Below are 21644 nucleotides of genomic sequence, written 5' to 3' on the forward strand. Positions count from 1 at the left end.
CTCCCTGTAAAATACTAAAATATCTTCTTTAAGAAGTTTTATCTAATAGAATGAAGAGAAGAGGTGACCAACAAAGGAAAGACATCTCCACAAAGTAAAGTAAATATTATATAATTAACTGGGTGTCAGGGTGTTCCCTAACCCTTGGCTGAAAGAATGGAGTGTGAAAAGATCTTCAGATTTCTGGGTTGGCTATTCTCAGGAATATCATTGAGGTATGTCTCACTTACTTTTTATTAGAATCTAATATCTTTCTCAAGGCATTTTCTAATTGTTTCACTACCCTTATACAAAATAAAAAGGAAAAATATCTTTGAATATAACATTTAGTATTCCCTATGGATAGTGAGAATAAAGTGCCGATTATATTTTTTCAGGCTCATCTTTCTTTACTCTACTTCTGATATCCTACTTCGCATTGATAACAGTTTTTAGACTAGCCACTGATCTGCTAACATCTGTATTCTTTTTTTTTGGGGGGGGGTCCATACCCAGCAGTGCTCAGGGTTACTCCTGGCTCCATGCTCAGAAATTGCTCCTGGCAGGCTCGGGAGACCATATGGGATGCAGGGATTCGAACCAATGACCTTCTGCATGAAAGGAAAACGCCTTACCTCCATGCTATCTCTCCAGCTCAAACATCTGTATTTTTGCCTTGCTTTTTCTCCTTTGTATATTTGCTGGCTATTAGTTTCTGTATATCTATTTATATTTTATTCATACTTTTTCTACCAGATCAAATTCCCTTAATCTTCACTTTATTTCCCTCCTTGTACTCATAAAATTTACCTAGACAGTAGCATTCATATATCTTATAATACTTTGAATGATCAGAAGACTTAGCTCTATATTTTAATCTACAAGGGCAGGAAATATATTAGATTTTTTAAAAATTATTTTTGTCTAACACCCGGCAGCACTCAGGAGTTACTTCTGGCTTTGCAGTCAGAAATTGCTCCTGCATGGGCTACTGGGATTCGAACCACCATCCGTCCTGGATCAGCTGCATGCAAGGGAAATGCCTTACTGCTGTGCTATCTCTCCAGCCTCTATACTTAATAATTTTATCTTTCTTACATAATACTCAACCTACTGATAGAGAAACATTAATGAATTATCTTAGTGTCTAAGATCATTCCAGAAAACAAGAGAATCTGGAAGAAATGGATAGATTCTTGGACTTTTATAATCACCTAAGGTTGAATCAAGATGATCTAGCTTATCTGAACAGACAAATCATTATTGAGGAAATTAAATGGTAATCGAAATTAAAAAAAAGCCCCATCCCAGATGGACTCAATAACAAATTCTTACAAACCTTTCAGGAGGACCTACTGCCAATACTTCTCAGATTTTTCCAGAAAATTGAAGAAACAGAAATACTTCCAAATAGATATTTACAAAGTTAATATCACCCTGATACCAAAAGTAGAAAAAGATGCTGCACTTTTTTTTTTCTTTTTGCACTCAAGCATGATTTGATTTCAGAACCGAGACTATTGTGTGGTGCCTATCTTTATTGCTGTAGTGCTCACCGGTTATTTAATTAGATATTATTTTCTGTATTGTCGTGGTGCTTCAATTACCTTTTTCACGTCCTCTCTCAAACTGAGGTTGGAAGCCTCTAGAGGGACTCTGCCCATTTTCAGCATATTTGACTTTTGACTTTTTTTTCCCTCTTATTTTGTATGCCAATCTATTGCTTTTCTTTCCTTCAAACAAAACCAAATGCCTCAATTTTTCTAGCTCTGCCTCTTAAATAGAGGGGGAAACAAGGGAGGGTTTCAGGACCAAACAGATATGTGATCACTAATAGTAAGCCAGACAAAGAGGGGTTCACCTACTCTAGCAGCCCGGGGGGTGATGGTGGGCTATATGGGTTGTAGAAAGGGAACTGGAATGTGGGGAGGACATAGTTGATGATGGGTATTCCCCTGATTCAATGTTAATATGTACTAAAATACTACTGTGAAAGACATGTAAGCCATTATGGAAAAAAATGTGTTTTTAATCAGAAACTTTCTTTGACTTAAATGTATTATTATATGTTATGTTATGTCACTATATTATGTTATGTTAGTTTACCTCATTATGTTAATAAATTTTGTCTCTTGAATAAATTCTTACAATAAAAGAACTCATAAAAAAGAAAAAGATGCTGCAAAAAATAAAGAAAAAGAAAGAAAGACAACTACAGACCAATATCCCTGATGAATGCAGATGCAAAGATCCTCAACAAAATCCTAACTAAAATGATCCAACCCCTCATCAAGAAGGTCACACATAATGACTAATTAAGTTTTATTCCAGAGATGCATGGATAGTTTAACATCCCAATTCAATCAACATAAAATACCATATCAATGAAAGAAAAATATAAACCACATTATCATGTCAAAAGATGCAGATAATGCATTTCAGAAGGTCCAAATCCCATTCATGATAAAAAAAAAAAAACTTTGAACAAGGTAAGAATGGAAGGGGATTTTTTAAAATATAGTCAAGGTCTTTTACCACAAGAACATGGCAAATGATATACTCAATGGAGAAATACTGAAAGCCTTTCCACTAACATATGGCACAAGGGACCAGAGTGAGAGACTAAAGGGATCTTTAAGGAGGAAACACTACTGTCCATACATGTGGAAGAAAAGATAAACAAATGATACTACATTATACTGAGGAGCTTCTGAACCTCAAAGAAATTAGTGACTAGGATACAAAAGCCACCCATAAATGGGAGAAGCTATTTACCCAATACCAATGATAAGGGACTAATATCTAAGATATACAACATACTGACAGAACTTAATAAGTAAAAAACATAACCCCATTAAAAATGGGGAGAAGAAATGTATGTTCAATACACTTCTTCAAAGAAGAAATATAGATGGCCAATAGGCACATTAAAAAACCTTCCACATCACTAACCATTAGACAGACACAAATAAAAACAACAATAAAGTATCATCTTACACCATAGATACTGGCATACATCATCCAAAACAAGAAAAACCAGTGCTGGCATGAATGCAAGGAGAAAAAAACTCTCTAGCCTTTCTAGAAAACAATATGTATATTCCTCACAAAACTGAAAATTAGGCTCTCCTTGAACCAGCAATGCCACTCCTAGGAATTAAACTTGTAACACAAAAACATGATACCAAAATGTCCTCTGAACATTCATGTTCATTGAAACTCTATTTGCAATAGTCAGAGACTGGAAACAATCCAGGAGCTCAACTATAGATGAGTTGCTAAAGAAACTGTGGTGCATGTATACAATGGAATACTATACAGTTGTTAGGAAAAGTGAAGTCAAGAATTTTTCTTATACAGGGAGACTATTATGCTGAGTGAAATATGTCAGAAGGAGAGGGATAGATATAGAATAGTTTCATTCACCTGCAGCATATAATAAATATTAAAAACAATATAGTATTCAGAGACAATAGAGATGAGGATCAAGAGGGCCAGCCCATAATATCAAGATTGCTACAAAAAGTGGTGAGTGTAGTTGGGTACTAATTGCACTGGCATCTACCTTGTCTGTTATAGTGACAGAAAGAGGCAGAATGCCAGTCCTTGAGATGGACAGGTGCTGGAGGTGGGCTAAGGAAATGGGTACACTGGAGGCAGATTTGTTTCACTGCTGAAAGTTAATATACCTCCATGACTGAAATCCAACTATGAACATTACTCTAACTACAATAATTAAATAAATAAACCTTAAATTTAATCAGATTCTTCACTAACTTTTAAATATTAATTTGTGTGGTTTTATTTATATTTGATTTTATAAACTTGTGACTATATATTGGCTGGGCACTTTTATTGTACTTTTATTTTGTAGTTATATTCTTTTAATCTCAGAAAACTTCACTCACTATTTGGTTCTAGGAATGAATATCAAGTATCTTATATCTTTACAAAATAGTGGATGGGTTTCCATGCAAGCAGCTTTTTAAATCAAATGTTCCTATTCTGATGAAGTATTTTTGCCATGTTTTGGCATCCTTTCTATTGAGAAAAATGGGTGGAAGATTGAAGACCCCTCAGGGGTCTGGAAGACTAAACTTTTATCTAAGCTACAAGTAAATAGAAAGGCAGTTGTGATGAGAACACAATAGAATCCATACTTTTCTTTGTGAACCTTAGATGCTAGCCAGCGGACTATGAAAGTACTTAATAACATTTTATTCTTTATCCTCTCTGTGAACTGATATAAATTTCCCTGTCAATACTTTCTTAGGGAAGCTAGCTTAGTCTGGTCGCTAAGGAATTTAGTTTTTCTTCCAAGGTTGTGATAAGATGTGCAACATTTAATAAAGGTCATTCCTCTTTATTGCAACTTACTAAATAGTTTCAATTAGTGCCCAACACAGAAACAGAGAATAAAGCTTTTGTAGATGCATGAGAGAGTGGATTCTCCAAAAATAAGTTCTTTTCAGTGACCTTGTTTATCTAACACTCCAGGCACTTGGCAAGATATGCTGTTCACAGATCTGAAGTAGCATGGACAAATACCACAGGCCATTCATATTTGTGAGATCTTATAGTACAGTGTGTAGTGTAGTTGAAGCAGAGGAACCCGAAGAAAGTAATAGTGGCTTCTAAACTGGACTGAGTAAGCAACAAAGTTTAGAAGAAGATAATTGCTCTAAACCTGTGTGAAATTCCTCTATGCTAGTTTTCCACAAGTAGCAAAGCATTGATATTGGGTGTCTAATTTTTTAAGTCTTTTTCAAACTAAAAACATTACCTCTTTATTTATATTTTTTGTTTTGGGGGGACCACACCAGATGGCACTATGGGGTTACTCCTGGCTCTATGCTCAGAAACTGTTCCTGGCTCAGGGGACCATATGGGATGGGATGCTGGGGGAATCAAACCTGCATCTGTCCTGGGTCAGCCATGTGCAAGGCAAAGCACCTCTGTGCTACCATGCCAGCCCCCAAACATTCCATTTTTCTAATTTCCTTCTGATCTACTAAATATTTTTGGAAAGTAAGTAAACGTGTTAATGAATGTCTTATGAAACATCATTTACCTAAGCTAGACTCAAATTCCTAATAAATATGTACAAGAGCCTGGAAATATATTCCTGATGCACTTACTGCATGGGCTAAGCATTTTATTTTTCTCTCTATTTCAGAACACATTTGACCAGCACAAAGTAAGACAGAGAGAAGAGTGGAATCAGAAAACATTCTTTAGTGGAAATATATGCTCTAAATTACCAAACAAATGAGTTCTTTTGTCTGTGACTTAATTAAATGCTGTGAGGCTGACTGCATTGCTTAGTTCTCCAGGTAATATTGTCCTTCTGACTAAGGTCTCATACTAATTAATTGGCTTGCGGCTGTATTTCAGGAGGGGATTCTAAAAGACTAACTATTAGGACATTTTAGTTTGATAGAAATGAAAGTCCCAACAGGGATTCTGCTTCCTGGAATAGAGAAATTAGTTTTTTCTTTTTCTAGTATGTTACTAATAAATATAATTTTATGAATAGTAGCAGAAACACACATTTTTTTCTTTTCTTCTGCCTGAGGTCTTTATAGATTAAAGCCAAAGGATAAAATATTTGAGAACTAGTTTCTGTACTTATATCATGTGCCAGTCATTTTGCGATGTTCTTAGAACTAACATGCCTGTTCTTTATCTCTTAGAATAAAAAGCAAGCAATTGGTTGGCACTTACTTAATCCAGATATTCTTCTATGTGCTTTACACATGTGCATTTATTTGACATTTATGTAAACTTGAGGTAGATATTATTTCCATTACATAAGTAAGGTAATTGGTATACAGAGAGTTTAAAACACTTCTTTGAGACAAATAGCTACTAATTGTTGAATCTGATATTTAAAATTAAGCAGTCTGAGGACAGATCCCTTATAGGTAACTATACATTTACATATCGGGAAGACACAAACTTCAAATTGTAAATGTACAGCAATGATATTGGTTCCTACAATAGGGATGTGAGGAAGTTAGATAGTTCTACCTAGCATGAGTGGAAAAATTTTAAGATTTGTTTGCTAAAAACATACGAGAATAATATTTACATGCAGTAGAAGAGACTGCAAAAAAGGAAAACCAAGATCACACATCTTCACAAGTCTTTCCTGCCTCTTTTCTCTGGCTGTCAATTTTCCCTGAGCTATACATCTCCAGAGGATAAATGGAAGTCTAGCCAGGAGCCAAGAGCAGATTCCACAGAATTTTGAGATGCCAATGATTGCAACAATTGAAAGCAACAGAAAACTTTTCTCTCTGTGTGTATTTTGTTAGAGGAGTAATTACAAAGAAAGAGTACTAATTTCTGAATATTAAAAGAAAAAATTAGTTTTAGTTTTATGAAAGTGAGTAGATTCTTTCCATCAACAAATCTGCCCATTCTTTAATTTCTAGACAAAGAAAAAGAATCTCTCCAAAAGAAGGCTGTCTTCTATAGATATCAAGTATTTTCTAACTTTATAGCAGAGCTGGCTGTTAATCAAGTCTTAAGTGTAGAAAGTTTAAAAAAACAATAGAGTTAATATAGAATTTATCAAATTTATTCTTTTTTTGTTTTGTTTTGTTTTGTGTTTTTGGGTCACACCCAGCAGCACTCAGGGGTTACTCCTGGCTCTACACTCAGAAATAACTCCTGGCAGACTCAGGGGGCCACATGGGGTGCTGGGATTCAAACCACCGACCTTCTGCATGTAAGGCAAATGCCTTACCTCCATGCTATCTCTCTGTCAAATTTATTCTTATTTAAACTGTCAGGGTTAATTTTTAAAAAATCAGACTAAGCAAGATTAAGAAAGGCACAGTTATCATAAACAATGAGCATGACAAATTTATGATAATAGGAAAATTCCAATATATCAAGTACAATTCAAAATTAATTCATCACCAATTCATTATATGGCTGCTATGCAAAATAGTTTTATCAGTTATCCTGCTAAGATCTGTGATAATTAACCTCTGATTCTTCATGAAAAGAGAGGTTGTAACAAAACATTTCTAAAAACTGCATTTTAGGGCTAAAGAGATAGCAAAGAGGTAGGGCATTGCTTTGCGTGCAGCCTACCCAGGATGGACAGTGGTATGAATCCTGGCATCCCGATGGTCCCCTGATCCATCCAGGAGCAATTTCTAGGTGCAGAGCCAGGTGTAAACCCCTGAATGCCAGTAGATGTGACCCCAAAACCAAAAATAAATTAAAAAATAAAAACAAAAAAATGCATTTTAAAATGAATATAATTAAAGGAACTATATTCACTTAAAATGAATATCTAAATATTTTTATTATGAATAATTTGAGGTCTCAAACTCAATTTACCTGGGGGCTGCAGGTGGCAAAGTCGGGGTGATCCTTGAGTGCAAAGTCAATAGTAAGCCTTGAACATTGGGGGGTGTGACCCAAACAACTAAAACAAAACAAAACAAAAAAAGATTTCTCTAGGGCAGGGCCACAAAATGTTGTACGGAGGGCTGTTTGGGGCCCACGGACCGCGAGTTTGAGACCCCTGGAAACAATTTCCCAGGGTGTCACATTTTATAAAAATGCTAAAGTCTAGTCATATTTCTCCTGTGTCTCTATGATACATTAAAAATTGTGATTCTGTAAAGATGGCTATGAAGATTGCATCTTGAAAATGTTCACTGAAGAAACACATTTTCCTCAGAAATTTGCTTATAAAGCATTGATAATAAAATAGATTGTGTGCAGGTTATTAAATATAAAATATAGATGTCTCCAAGGAATGAATATTTTATTGGTATATTATGAATAAACAGCAGTGCATGCAACAGTTAACATCAGTAAAGTTCAAGCTGTGCTCAATATTACTTTTTTGCATTTGTGTTATCTAATTTAACACCTACAGTAACATTATCAAAAAGGTATTATTTCTGGTTCTATTTTATAGATTCTGAAACTAAAGCTGATGTTGTTAAGTATACCATTTCCAAGGCCTTATGACAAGCCAAGATACCACACTCCTGGATATGATTCTTAATCAGTTTTTTCTGTTTCCTGATAGTAGTGATGAAATGATAATGATGATGATGATCAAATTAATCATAATGACTCTTAAAATAATGAATATACAACCACTATCTAAAATGTGATTAATGATGTTGTACCTGAGTTCTTCATAACAATGAAATAGCTGAAATCAAGAAGGGACTAAGACATCGAGAAAGGTCATGGGACTTCAACCCATTCAACAATAATTTAAAAACCAATATCTCATTCACATTCTATAATTCAATTCCAAGTTAAAAATTGGGTAATGCAAAATCTATTGTGGCTACATTGTCTATAACTTAAACAAATCATTTATTCCACACATTCTGATGAGTAACAGGACATGGTTACAAGCCATACATCAAGTAGTTTCTTTGCATAGCTAAAGTTAGAAAATGTATGTGAGGATATGTAGGATATGCACGTGACTTGATTCCATCAACTGATCTGCTCACTCTAACTTTTAGACAAAGAAAAAACAGCATCTCTCCAAAAAAAGGCTGTCTTCTGTAGATATCAAGTGTTTGTAGCTTTTTAGTGGAGCTGGATGTTACTCATGTTTAAATGTAGAGAATTTGAAAGACAAGAGAGTTAATATAGAATTTATCAAATTTATTCTTATTTTGAACTGTAAGGGTTAACTTTCAAAATTTATCACATTTTGATAAATTATCAGATAATGATTTGTTACTGTTATCTGTTATTTACCAAAGAAGTCAGCACAGATAAGTCATATATCTCATGCATAACCTTTTCAAACTTTTAACCTTTAACTGGCCCAGTAGTCTGTTGCTTTTACACATTTACAAATTGGCATACACCATAGTGCAGACTGATCTGAATTCTGACAATGTATCAAACACTTTAGAGCCTTTTGGAAATGTTTACTTTACAAACCCAAACTTCCCCCACTTGATGCCAGATCCTTGCCTACTTTACGCAACCTGACTTTGTATATTTACTTTTGTAGCAAGTATGTACATCATGGAGATATATAAACCTAGGACAACAGGCTGCTCTGCCCACAAAAGGGAACAGATGTATTCTAATCTCAAATTCTCTTTTTTCAATGTGTAAAGAGTGCAGAGGCTTAAGTCTGCAGTAATGACTTTGTTTTCTATAAACAAATGAGCTACATCAGGCCAGAGGCACTATGAAAGGAAAAACTAATAAGGTGAATTCATTTAACAATATATGCTTCTTATCGACTTATTCATTCACAAAAGAGTACCTACATGTTCTAATAAAAAAATACTTTGAGAAGTCCTATCATGAGCCTCCAGAGAAAGGTTATATTCTAGATACCTTTGATAGATTACAACATATGATGCTTATTTCTTTTAAAGGAGAAAAGAAAGAAAATGAGCATAGTTTCCTTATAATGACTTTCTTCTTCCTCAAATGCCCTGAGGCTTATTTTAAATTGATTCCAATTTACAATGACATACATATTTACTTTAAAAACAATTTAAATTTACATACCCACATCTTAATTCATAATTTCTTCTAGATATTACATAGATATTTAGAGTCATTTGTGAATGTGATTATAATGGCTCCAATTTTCCTTTTCCTGAATGGTGTGTTCTTAATAAAATTTCACAGAAATAGGAAGATGCAGATGCTAAATAATTCCAACAAAATCCTCTCTGTAATTCAAAAACTCATTTGTTTTCTATAGCACCGCACATACTCTTAACTAGTGGGAAATTATGTCAAATTTGAATGACATGAACATCACTTGGTAACATTTAATATTTTGCAAAGAATTAAATTAAATGCTTAGTTACCATGGGATGCTGCAAGTAATGATAAAAGAGATGAAAAACGAAGTCTTGGATTTGATGATTACACTGAGAAAAATATGCAGTATATAAATTTAAAATATTTTTCCCTTTCTGATGCTTCTTTTCCTCTAGAAATTGTTAGTCCTTCAAATTCAGGGGAAATCATTCAATTAACCTCAATTAACCTCAAAATACTCAGAGGCTACAATAAAAATTTTTATATAATCATATTGAATGCTTAGGTGATGAGATAAAGTTTTTAAATTATATGCAGTCTTGGCTATTATTTAATATATTGCCATTGCATTTTTTAATTTAAAACTTAATGGTCTTGTTTGACATAAAATGATAAAAGTCAGGCAAGAAAAGACCATTACATATGTTTTATAGTAAGATTTTCTAAATCTGTTTCACTTTGGCATTTGAGTCATACTTAACATTCATACTTAATTTAATTTTTTTTTGTTTTTTTTTCTTTTTTTTTTTTGTTTTATAAAAATATGGAACGCTTCACGAATTTGCGTGTCATCCTTGTGCAGGGGCCATGCTAATCTTCTCTGTATCATTCCAATTTTAGTATATGTGCTGCCGAAGCGAGCACTCATACTTAATTTAAGATAATTCCATGCAGGGCCAAAAATATAGGAAAAGGGTTAAAACGCATTGCTTACATGTGGAAGATCTGGATTTGACTATTATTACTACATAGTCTATGGAGCATAATTGACAATAAACTTGGTGTTGTATTTTCAGGCATATAAGATGACTTTTGAAACGAAAAAAAGTCTACCAAAAAAAAAAAAAAACCAAAACAAAACCGTTTATATATGCCGCTAAATTAAAGTCGTCTGGATATTGCCATGAAACGAATTTTCCAACTCTATACTGCACCAATCACTGCAAGGCTGCTCAGACTGCCTCTCTAACTCAGCCAATCCAAGCAGGCTTTTTATGCATGCAAATTATACAATGTTCTGTACCCGAATCTACACTGTCAAAATCCTGCTCAGATTGGCCAGAGTTAGAGAGGAAGTCTATTACAGTATAACCATTGAACCGTTGCTTGTTGTGATTGGCTTACTGTGGTACATACAGTTGCAGCACAGGAACGTTCTGTCTGATACAGCGAATATAGGCCGTCTTATATGCCCAGTAGTCTTATGTGCCGGCAAATACAGTAAACATGAAATAGAAAGCCCACAAAGTAATGGCAAACTCAAGCTCTGAATTACTTTTGTGACTCCCCCCCCGCCCCAAGGAATGTAAGGAATTCAACATAGTTGTTTTTGAGATTATGGAAAATAACAATGTTAGTCTGATCTCAATTAATGTCCTTGGCAATCCTTGCCAAAGTCATAGAACAGGGAAGTACCCTGAAAGCACAGGATGTTCACTTCTGTAATTCCACAGTATACTAACATGCTAACTTTAGAGATTTTATTTTCTCTCCGTATTTTTCTGTAAAGGATATTTTCTATATTTAGAACTGAGTAAGAGTTAATAATAAAGTCTTAAAGGAATTAAAATGGATTAGGGCACATAAGTAGTATGCTAGTGGGTTTTGAAGACATAGCTTCATTCTTTCTTTTTTCTTTTCTTTCTTTTTTTGTCACACCCGGTGACGCCTAGGGGTTACTCCTGCCTATGTGCTCAGAAATCGCTCCCTGCTTGGGGAAATCACATGGGACACCCCAGGAGATCGAACCACTGACCTTCCTAGTTTAACGCATGCAAGGCAAATGCCCTTATGCCACCGCTTATGCTTATGCCACCGCTCAGGCTCCTAGCTTCATTCTTTGACTAACAGTAAGACAGAAATATTATTACTGCTACCGAAAACCTCCTTCATAGAAAAGGAATGTTTAAGAAAAAAATCTAAATAATTTTTGACTCTTGATTGACTTATTTTAGACTGCATATTTACCTTTACAACTAATTTCACTTTGTCTTAAATTAAAAAAATTACTCCCCTTGCCCCATGAAAGACAACTTGTTTATCAGTAATGTGATCGATCACTCACACCACTAGCTGCATGCAGCCTTTAAAATGAACTCTGAAGTTTTTGTATTTTGGCACGAGCACTGCAAAGCAGTTGGAAATATTTTGTTGTGTGACTGAAAGATTGATGGGCAAACCTCACAAAATTGGTTTGAATTAAAACCCATTTTTTCAGAGGTGAAAGGTTTATGTATCAGCCATTGATTTTTGTTTTTTCCTTGTCAGACATTTTAAAGTGTAACTTGGAACAGTGAACACCTGGATTATTTTCTCATTTTCTTGACCTTGTTTTGCTCAAAATACCCGTTCAATTCCTTTTAGCTTTTGTTTTTTGGTTTTTGGGACAAACCTGACAGTGATCAAATGTTACTCTTGGTTCTGCCCTTAGAAATTATTACTTCGAACACCATAAGCAATACTGGGATAAAACTCAAGTTGGTCTGGGTCAATTCCAAATCAACTGCATGCAAGGAAAATGTCCACCCGTTGTGTTATCACTCCAGCCCCCCTCCTTTTAGCTTTAAATAAAGATATATTGAGCTCATAGTTATATATATATATATAGATCTATATAGATATATATAGATATATATAGATACTTATATATCCATCTATATAGATCTATATATATATATATATATAGATCTATATAGATATATATAGATATATATAGATACTTATATATCCATCCTGGGTCAGCTATGTGCAAGGGAAACACCCTACCACTCTGCTACCACTCCGGCCCCTAAAGTTAAGTATATTTTTATCCTTGACCTGAAAATATCTAAACTACCATGTCCTATGCTAGACTAGTCCCGTCTCCCAATTGTGGGGGAGAATAAGGGAGTTACCAAGACCAAATAGGTGTAAGACCACTAAGTAGTAAGCTAGGCACAGAGAGCACCACTTATTCTAGCAGCCCCAGGGGTAAAGGAAGAGGTTATGGGAAGAAGGATGGGAACGAAGGTGGAGGGAGGACAATTCGGTGATGGGAATTCCCCTGATTTTATGTTAATATGTACCTAAAATTTTATTGTCAATGGTATGTAAGCCACTATAATTAAAATAAAAATTATATTTAATTAAAAAAAGAAATAGAAAAAAAAAACTCAAAGTAAAGCTGTGAGAAAAAGTTTTTCTGATTAATAGAAACCCCTAAAAAAAACATTCTTCTATGTTATTTGAAGGGTGAGTGTCTGTCTGTATAAAGTAGTGAAACTACTACTTCCAGAAAAAGTTCCAGAAAAAGCAAAAAAAAACCAGAATGAAGGAGGACAGTCACTTGCTTTGCAAGCAGCCAACACAGGTTCCTTCTCTTATATGGTCATCCAAGCCCACCAGGAGTGATTCCTGAGTAACAGGAATTCCTGAGTAACAGACAGAGCCAAGAGTAACCTTTTATCACCACTGGGTGTGCCCACCTTAAACAAAAGGAAAGGTGTGCTTGAGGGATGGCGAGAGGTTGATTACATTTCTAACTTGAAACAAATCACATAATATGTTTACAATGTGATTTTTACATAAAAAGTTAAAATTCAGTGTAAAATATAATATAATTAAGGAAGTTTGATGCATTTTGTTGAATTACATATTGTCCAAATATTATTTGTAAACTGAAAGAATTGGTGAATGCATTCTAGACATTTTTTTTGATATCATGTATACAAAATGGAATTTAACTAGATTTCTGATTGTTTTGTTTTTATTATCTGACTACTTTCTGTTCGTTGATATATCATATAATCTTGATATAATATCATGTCATTATTGATCCATTAATTAATGTATTAATAATTAAACATTTCCAGATAACCTTGCTAATGAACCAAAAACTGCTTCATTATTTTGGGACACATGAATACTAATAAAAAGACTGGCTTTTTGCCAATCAATACCCATTGCCTTAGCCTATAGTAGTACCATCATATACATCCGATAAGTGTTAGACTATAGAATGTTAAGTATTAACCAACTTATGTATTTTAAGTTTCCAATTTACAAAAAATTACAAAATGTTTCTTATGATAAAAGATGTTTTTATTAAACAAAACTGGAGACTTTCAGGGTGGGGGTAAGGGTTGACTGGCTGCCAGTGGTCCGCAACCTGCGGCTCGCGAGCCACATGTGGCTCTTTAACTTTTAATTTGGCTCTTCTGTGTGCCGGTGTCCACTCCAGGAGTCAGGACTCTGATCCTAGCCTCTGTCAGTGCGCACCCTGTGTGGCTCTCAAAATAAATTTCAATCGTGATTTTGGTGAGATTTGGCTCAGTTGAAAAAAAAAAGGTTGCTGACCACTGCACCCTATATCAGCTCTCAGATTCTGAACATCCAGCCTCTTAATGTAGCACAAAGGTGTTAAAATATATTACTCATATTCAGGAAATAGTTTGGTCATATCCAGATGATGCTGTATAATTTCTGCTCTTACTTCTCCCCCCACTCACACACCAAGATGCAGAGATGAATCAAGTGCCTTGGCAGAGATTGGCAAAGGACACATACAGAAATAGCCAGAAATGCACTCGTTTAGCCAGCAGTTAGGAAGAAATTCATACTCGTTTAAAAAAATCAAAAGTGAAAATAATTATGCTACCAATGTATATTTTTGGCCAGAAGTGCTTCTATCCTATGTTTTCTATTTTGAAATATTACTAATCTTATATACTCTAGGAATCATAAAAACAAAAATAAAAATATTTTAAAACTCAACTTAAATTTGGGGTCGGAGCGATAGCACAGCGTTAGGGCATTTTCCTTGCATGCTGCTGACCCAGGATGAAAGTGGTTTGATCCCCAGCGTTCCATATGGTCTCCCAAGCCAGGAGAGATTTTTGAGCACATAGCTAGGAGTAACCCTTGAACATCACAGGGTGTGCCCCCAAAACAAACGAACAAACCAACCCAATCAAGTCAACTTAAATTTACACTCTTTTAGAAAACAATTGGTATAATTTGTCAAATGAAGGTAACTTTTTTATTTAAGCAGTGAATTTGAGTGGAATTTGAAATGCCAGAACCTTTTTGGTTGTGATTTCAACATTTATGGAAGTTGTTATTTAAATCTGAATGATTCAAGTCAACTAATGGCTTTAAAATCCTTCATTTTTACATGTTTTAATTTCATACTTAGTAAAATATATTTATATGTCTCTCTATATATAATATGTATTATATAGATATGTATTAATCAATTTTCTTCGTCATAAAAATGGAATATTCTTTACATTTAATAATCAGATGCCTAATTTTATTCCTCAGTATTGAAATCTTATAGTTACATATTATTGTTATAAAATTCAAAATTTTAAAAATTAGTCTCAATAAATGTTAACAAATCCACTATAAGCAACAAACACTGCCATATCCATTCTGGAAGCTTAATAAACAGATACTAAAGTTGAGAATCGCTACACTCATTTTGTTCCCTGTTTAAAAATATTGTTCTCCAGGATCAGAGCAATAGCACAGTGGAAGGGCATTTGCCTTGCACACGGCTGACCCAGGATGGACCTCCGTTAGATACCCAGAGTCCCTAATGAACCACCAATTAGGAGCAATTTCTGAGTACATAGCAAGGAATAACCCCTGAGAATAACCTGGTGTGAGCATAAAACAAACAACAAAAAATATTGTTTTCCAATCATTAATGTTGTGTTTTTTATAGCATGTTAATAGAACAAGTATTACTTCTTCGGTTTGGTGAAACAGAAATATTATAGTATCAATTCTCCAACACTTGCTTTGTTTTTACATTTTAAATAAAGTTATGTACAAATTTTATTTAATAAAATTAAAGGAGAAAACATTTAGTAAGTGAAACATTACAATACTATGATTTTGATTTTTGAAGTATTTTAGATCTTATACTATAAAATGATTATATGTATAGGTTTTTCAGTCACAATATTTCCTACTTTGGCATGTTATTTAATCTAGTATTGATTTTAAAATATCAAACAAAGTTAAAATTAAAAACTTTATATATGCTTACTAAAATTCTCAGGAGAATCACTTAAAATATGAGTTGTGAGTACATTATTAAACTAATTTGTCAAAATATAAATATCAGGTTAGCTGATACTATAGGAAAATATTATTTAAGATATTTAAATATTTTACATTTAAAATTTTCTTGTATGGGGCCAGAGAGATAGCACAGCAGTAGGGCATTTGCCTTGCATGCAGCCAACCTGGGAGGGACAAATCTAGATGCCTGGCATCCCATATAGTCCCCCAGCCTGCCAGGGGCAATTTCTGAGTGTAAAGCCAGCAGAACCCCTGATTGCTGCCTGGTGTGGCCGAAAAATCCAATCAATCTATCAATCAATAAATAAAGTTTAAAAATAAAAAATTTTTGTATAATTTAGTTTTTTTTTTGTTGTTTTTTTTTTAAAGTAAGAATTCATTTAAAGGACAAAATTGATTAACATAATGAGGTAAACTAATATAACATAATATAGTGACATAACATAACATATAATATAATCGATATAATAATAATACATGTAAGTCAAAGAAAATTTCTGATTAAAAACACAATTTTTTTTTTCATAATGGCTTACATATCTTTCACTGTAGTATTTTGGGTACATATTCACATTGAATCAGGGGAATACCCATCACCTAATATGTCCTCTTCTCAATCAAAAATCAAATATGCTGAAAATAGGCAAAATCCTGTCTAGAGGCTTCCAACCTCAGTTTGAGAGAGGATGTGAAAAAAGTAATTAAAATACCACAACAATACAAAAAAAATAAAAATAAAAAAAATATCGAATTAAATAACCGATAAGCACCACAGCAATAAAGACAGGCACCACACAATAATCTCGGTTCTGAAATCAAATCATACTCAAGTGCAAAAAGAAAGAGAAAGACAAAACAAAATAAAATAAAATAATATTGGAGACATCAACCGTAATCTCCACACCAAAATAAAGACGTCAAAAAAAATAGATCATTTATTCTCCTCTTGCTGCTTTCATGGTATGTGGAAGACTTCTACTTTATCTTGGATGGTAAAATCAGACCTGTTTCTAAAGATCTTGGTGGCTGTGCAGATCAGGGAATGGAGTTTATGAAGTCTTTCTTTGTGGTTCTAGCAGTTATGCTTCTTCAATGTCATTTTTTTGTTTTTTATGTGTTCTAGGTGTTTCAGAATAGTGCTACCATTCTGTGTTTTTCTTTTGTCTTCTGACTTACTTCGTTTAACATAACATGATCTAGGTCCATCCACGTTGCTGCAAAGTCTGTGATTGTATCATTTCTAACTGCCATGTAATATTCCATTGTATATATGTACCACATCTTAATGATCCATTCATCTGTTGTTGGACATCGAGGTTGGTTCCAAGATTTGGCTATTATACTGAGTGCTGCAATAAATAGTGGGGTGCATATGTATTTTGGAATGAATGTCCTTCCATCTTGGGGATATATGCCTAGGAGAGCAATTGCTGGGTCAAATGGCAGCTCAATTCTAAGTTCTTTGAGCACTCTCCAGACTTTTCTCCATAGATGTTGGACCAAGGGGCATTCCCACCAGCAATGAATGAGAGTTCCTTTCATACCACATCCTCTCCAACAAAGGTTGTTCCCATTATTTTTGATGTGAGCCAACCTCACTGGTGTGAGGTGGTATCTCACAATGGAGGAAAACTAATACCTGGAGATTGAATAACATACTGCTTAACAACAGCTGGATCAAAGAACAACTCAAGGAGGAAATAAAAAGATTCCTTGAGACGAATGACAATGAAGAGACAACATGTCAGAATTTATGGGATACAGCAAAAGCAGTACTTAGGGGGAAACTCATAGCATTACAGGCCTATGTTAAGAAACAGGAAAATAACAAAACCAACAGTTTAAAAGATCACCTCAAAGAATTGGAACAACAGCAACAGAGAAATTCAACCACAACCAGAAGGCAAGAAATCATAAAAACCAGAGCAGAAATAAACAACATAGAGACTAAGAAAACAATACAAAAAATCAATGAGACCAGGAGTTGGTTTTTCGAAAAAATAAATAAGATAGACAAACCATTGGCAAAACTTACCAAAAAAAAGAGGGAAAACACCCAAATCACTAGGATCACGAATGAAAGGGGAGAGATTACAACAGAACCCCAAGAAATACAACATATCATGAGATCATATTATGAACAACTATATTCAACTAGGCTAGAGAACCCACCAGAAATCGACAGATTCTTGGATAAACACCCTCTTCCAAGACTGGAAAAGGAAGACCTAGAAACTCTAAACAGTCCAATCACTTCAGAGGAAATTGAAGACGTAATTAAAAGACTCCCTAAGAACAAATGCCCAGGCCCAGATGGATTTACAGGTGAATTCTATCAAACATTTCAAGAAGACTTATTACCACTGTTCCATAGGCTTTTCAAAACCATAGAAAAAACAGGAATCCTCCCCAACTCCTTTTATGAGGCTAATATCACACTCATTCCTAAAGAAGGCAAAGACACCACCAAAAAAGAAAACTACAGACCAATCTCACTAATGAACATTGATGCAAAGATACTTAACAAAATCTTAGCAAACTGAATCCAACACCTCATCAAAAAGATCATACATCACGATCAAGTGGGATTCATATCAGGAATGCAAGGTTGGTTCAACATACGCAAATCAATAAACATTATACACCACATCAACAACATGAAGGACAAAAACCACATGGTCATATCAATCGATGCAGAGAAGGCGTTTGACAAAATCCAACACCCGTTCATGTTAAAGACACTCAGCAAAATAGGGTTAGAAGGCACCTTCCTTAAGATAGTTACAGCTATTTATGAAAAGCCTACAGCCAACATTATACTTAATGGAGAGAAGCTAGAAGCATTCCCACTAAGGTCAGGAACTAGGCAAGGCTGTCCACTCTCTCCACTCTTATTCAATATAACCTTAGAAGTCCTAGCAATAGCAATCCGACAAGAGAAGGGAATCAAAGGAATTCAAGTAGGGAAAGAGGAACACAAGCTAGCTCTATTTGCTGATGATATGATGATATACATCAAAAACCCTAAAGAATCCACAGAAAAACTCCTAGAAACAATCAACCAATACAGTAAAGTGGCTGGATAAAAAGTCAATACACAAAAGACAGTAGCGTTTTTATATACAAACAATGAAGTTGAGGAGAGAGAGATTAAAAATACAATTCCATTTAAGATAGTATCAAAAAATTTCAAATACCTAGGAATCAACCTTACAAGAGAAGTGAAAGATCTATACCAGGGAAACTTCAAAACACTTCAGAAAGAAATTGAAGACGATCTAAAGAAATGGAAGAACATCCCATCCTCATGGATAGGTAGAATTAACATAGTCAAAATGACTATTTTACCCAAACTGCTATATAGATTTAATGCAATCCCTATCCAAATCCAGACACAATTCTTTAAAGAAATAGAACAATCAATTATAAAATTCATTTGGAACCATAAAAGACCCAGGATAGCTAAACACATTCTGAAAAATGAGAAGTTGGGAGGTATCTCCTTACCTAACTTGAAACTATACTATAAAGCCATAGTAATAAAAACAGCATGGTACTGGAACAGAGACAGGACCTCAGACCAGTGGATTAGAACAGAATTCCCAGACATAAACCCCCAGATATATAGCCAGCTAATATTTGATAAAAGAGGCAAGAATATGAAATGGAACAAAGAAAGCCTATTCAACAAATGGTGTTGGTACAACTGGAAACTCATATGCACGAAAGTGAAAATCGACCCATATCTCACTCCTTATACAAAAGTCAACTCAAAATGGATCAAAGATCTGGAAATCAGACCTGAATCTATAAAGTTTATCGAGAATAAAATAGGCAGAACACTCGAAGACCTTTATATCAAAAGGGTCTTTGAGAATGGAGCACCAATGGCAAAAACGTTAGCATCAACTATAAACAAATGGGACTATATCAAACTAAAAAGCTTCTGCATGGCAAAAGAAACCCTACTTAATGCAAGAAGACAGCTAACAGAATGGGAAAAAATCTTTTCACTTGATATATCAGATAAAGGGCTGATATCTAGAACACACAAAGCGCTCAGAAACCTGAGCCCTTCAAAACCAAACGAAGCCATAAAAAAATGGGGAGACGAAATGAATAGACATTTCTCTGAGGAAGAGAGAAGGATGGCCAACAAACACATGAAAACATGCTCACCTTCGCTCATCATCAGTATAATTTAGTTTTTAAATATTTATCCTCTTACTAGAAGTAATATCAAGGAAAACCTATAGACAGTGTCAAATTTTCTCGCCTAATTTTTCTTTACATTATAAGTATCACTTCTGTTTTCTGTTTATAATTTAACATTTTGTTTCTTGAATTAAACAAATTTAATTTCAAATTCTGTTCTACCTTGTACTAGTTGGGTGCTTTTGCAAGATATTTAACCTTTGCAGGTTTCAACTATTCAGATTTAAAATTGGGGAAATAAAATACCATATTTTATGGATTGAGGAATAGACGTGTTTATAAAAATTGATTGTGAGGTGAAACCAGAAGACGCTCCACATCCTGACTTCAATGTAGGATATACAGATTCCAGGATCTTTAATACAGAAGCATGATACCAACAACAGAGACTGTGTGAAAAATAAAAGTGTGTTGGCACTACAGACAATGTCTTGGATTGGACGATCTAGCTTGCCTGGAGCCTAGAGTTGGTCTTGTGCCAGGAACCTTCAGGGGTCGGGTCTTTTTGTATTTAGGCCAAGGTTATTTCTTTCCATGTCCCTCATATTTTGGTGGGCGTATGCAAACAACAATTGCCACTCTAACACCATTTTTACTGTGCTCCTTTGACTCTAATCCTTAAAAAGAACCCACTTAAAATTTGAGGTTAACTTAAGCCAATATGCATGTATATGGAAATGTAAAAAAATACTATGCCTGTAATGTTTAAGGAGTTATGTAAGATTTATGGCTTTAGATTGCCTTGTGTGCTGTTAAGAAATATTATAATGTGTTACAATCTGGGGACTTGAGGGACAAAGTAATTATACATGGATTCTGTTTTATTTATCTTAATGTTCTTTGGCTGAAATTTCAAAGTTAAGATATCAGCAAGGGGACTTCTGAGAATTATGTTATGGATTGTCCTTCCACTGTAATTTTACCTTGTCCTCTTTCTTTGCATCCTTGTTCTCATAATTAAAAATAAAAAATTAAAAAAATACTTAAAATATGTGTCAGAATAAATGATGTATTATGTTGAATATAATAGCATTTAAGGTGACAATCACTATTAGTAGGAATAGTAGTCTGTCTATAATAGAACAAACTGTCTATGGAAAATTTTGAACCTAATAGAAAAATGTATGATCACATGTCTATCTCAATTTTTTAAATTTTGTTTTTGTTTTTGGGCCACACCAGGATGGGTTTATTCCTGGTTATGCATGCAAGAATTATTTGTTGCAGGCCTGGGATGCTGGGGGATGAAGCTTGGATTGAACACTTGAAGGCCAACACCCTACCTTCTGTTCTGACCCTGGTCCCTGTTCATCTCATTTTTTTAGAGAAAATTATCACAGTCCATGGAGTTTCTATGATATCAGCATTAAATATGTTCTTTTACTCTGTAAAGTGCTATTTTATCCAGATTGTTTATAGTCTCTGACATCTCATTTTGACTAGAAAACAATAGTAAATAATACTAAAGTTAAGGTAAAAAGCAGCTTTCCACTAATGAATAGGATTCTCATGAATGATAGAACAAAATTAAACAATTCCATTGACTTCTTTTTTTAATATATAATTTTTATTTTGGTCATAGTGGTTTACAT

The 21644-nt window shown here is 34.3% G+C and overlaps 1 protein-coding gene and 1 non-coding gene across 2 annotated transcripts in view; both read right to left on the reverse strand.

The window, feature by feature from the left end:
- ADGRB3 (adhesion G protein-coupled receptor B3) overlaps nucleotides 1–21644 on the reverse strand; it is an 898471-nt gene that overhangs the window by 120276 nt on the left and 756551 nt on the right. The window lies entirely within an intron of this gene.
- LOC126014993 (U6 spliceosomal RNA) lies at nucleotides 10307–10413 on the reverse strand. The gene has a single exon (XR_007497905.1). It is a non-coding gene; the product is annotated as a U6 spliceosomal RNA (small nuclear RNA).

Source organism: Suncus etruscus, chromosome 7 (genome assembly GCF_024139225.1).
Source record: "Suncus etruscus isolate mSunEtr1 chromosome 7, mSunEtr1.pri.cur, whole genome shotgun sequence".
Taxonomy (NCBI): Eukaryota; Metazoa; Chordata; class Mammalia; order Eulipotyphla; family Soricidae; genus Suncus; species Suncus etruscus.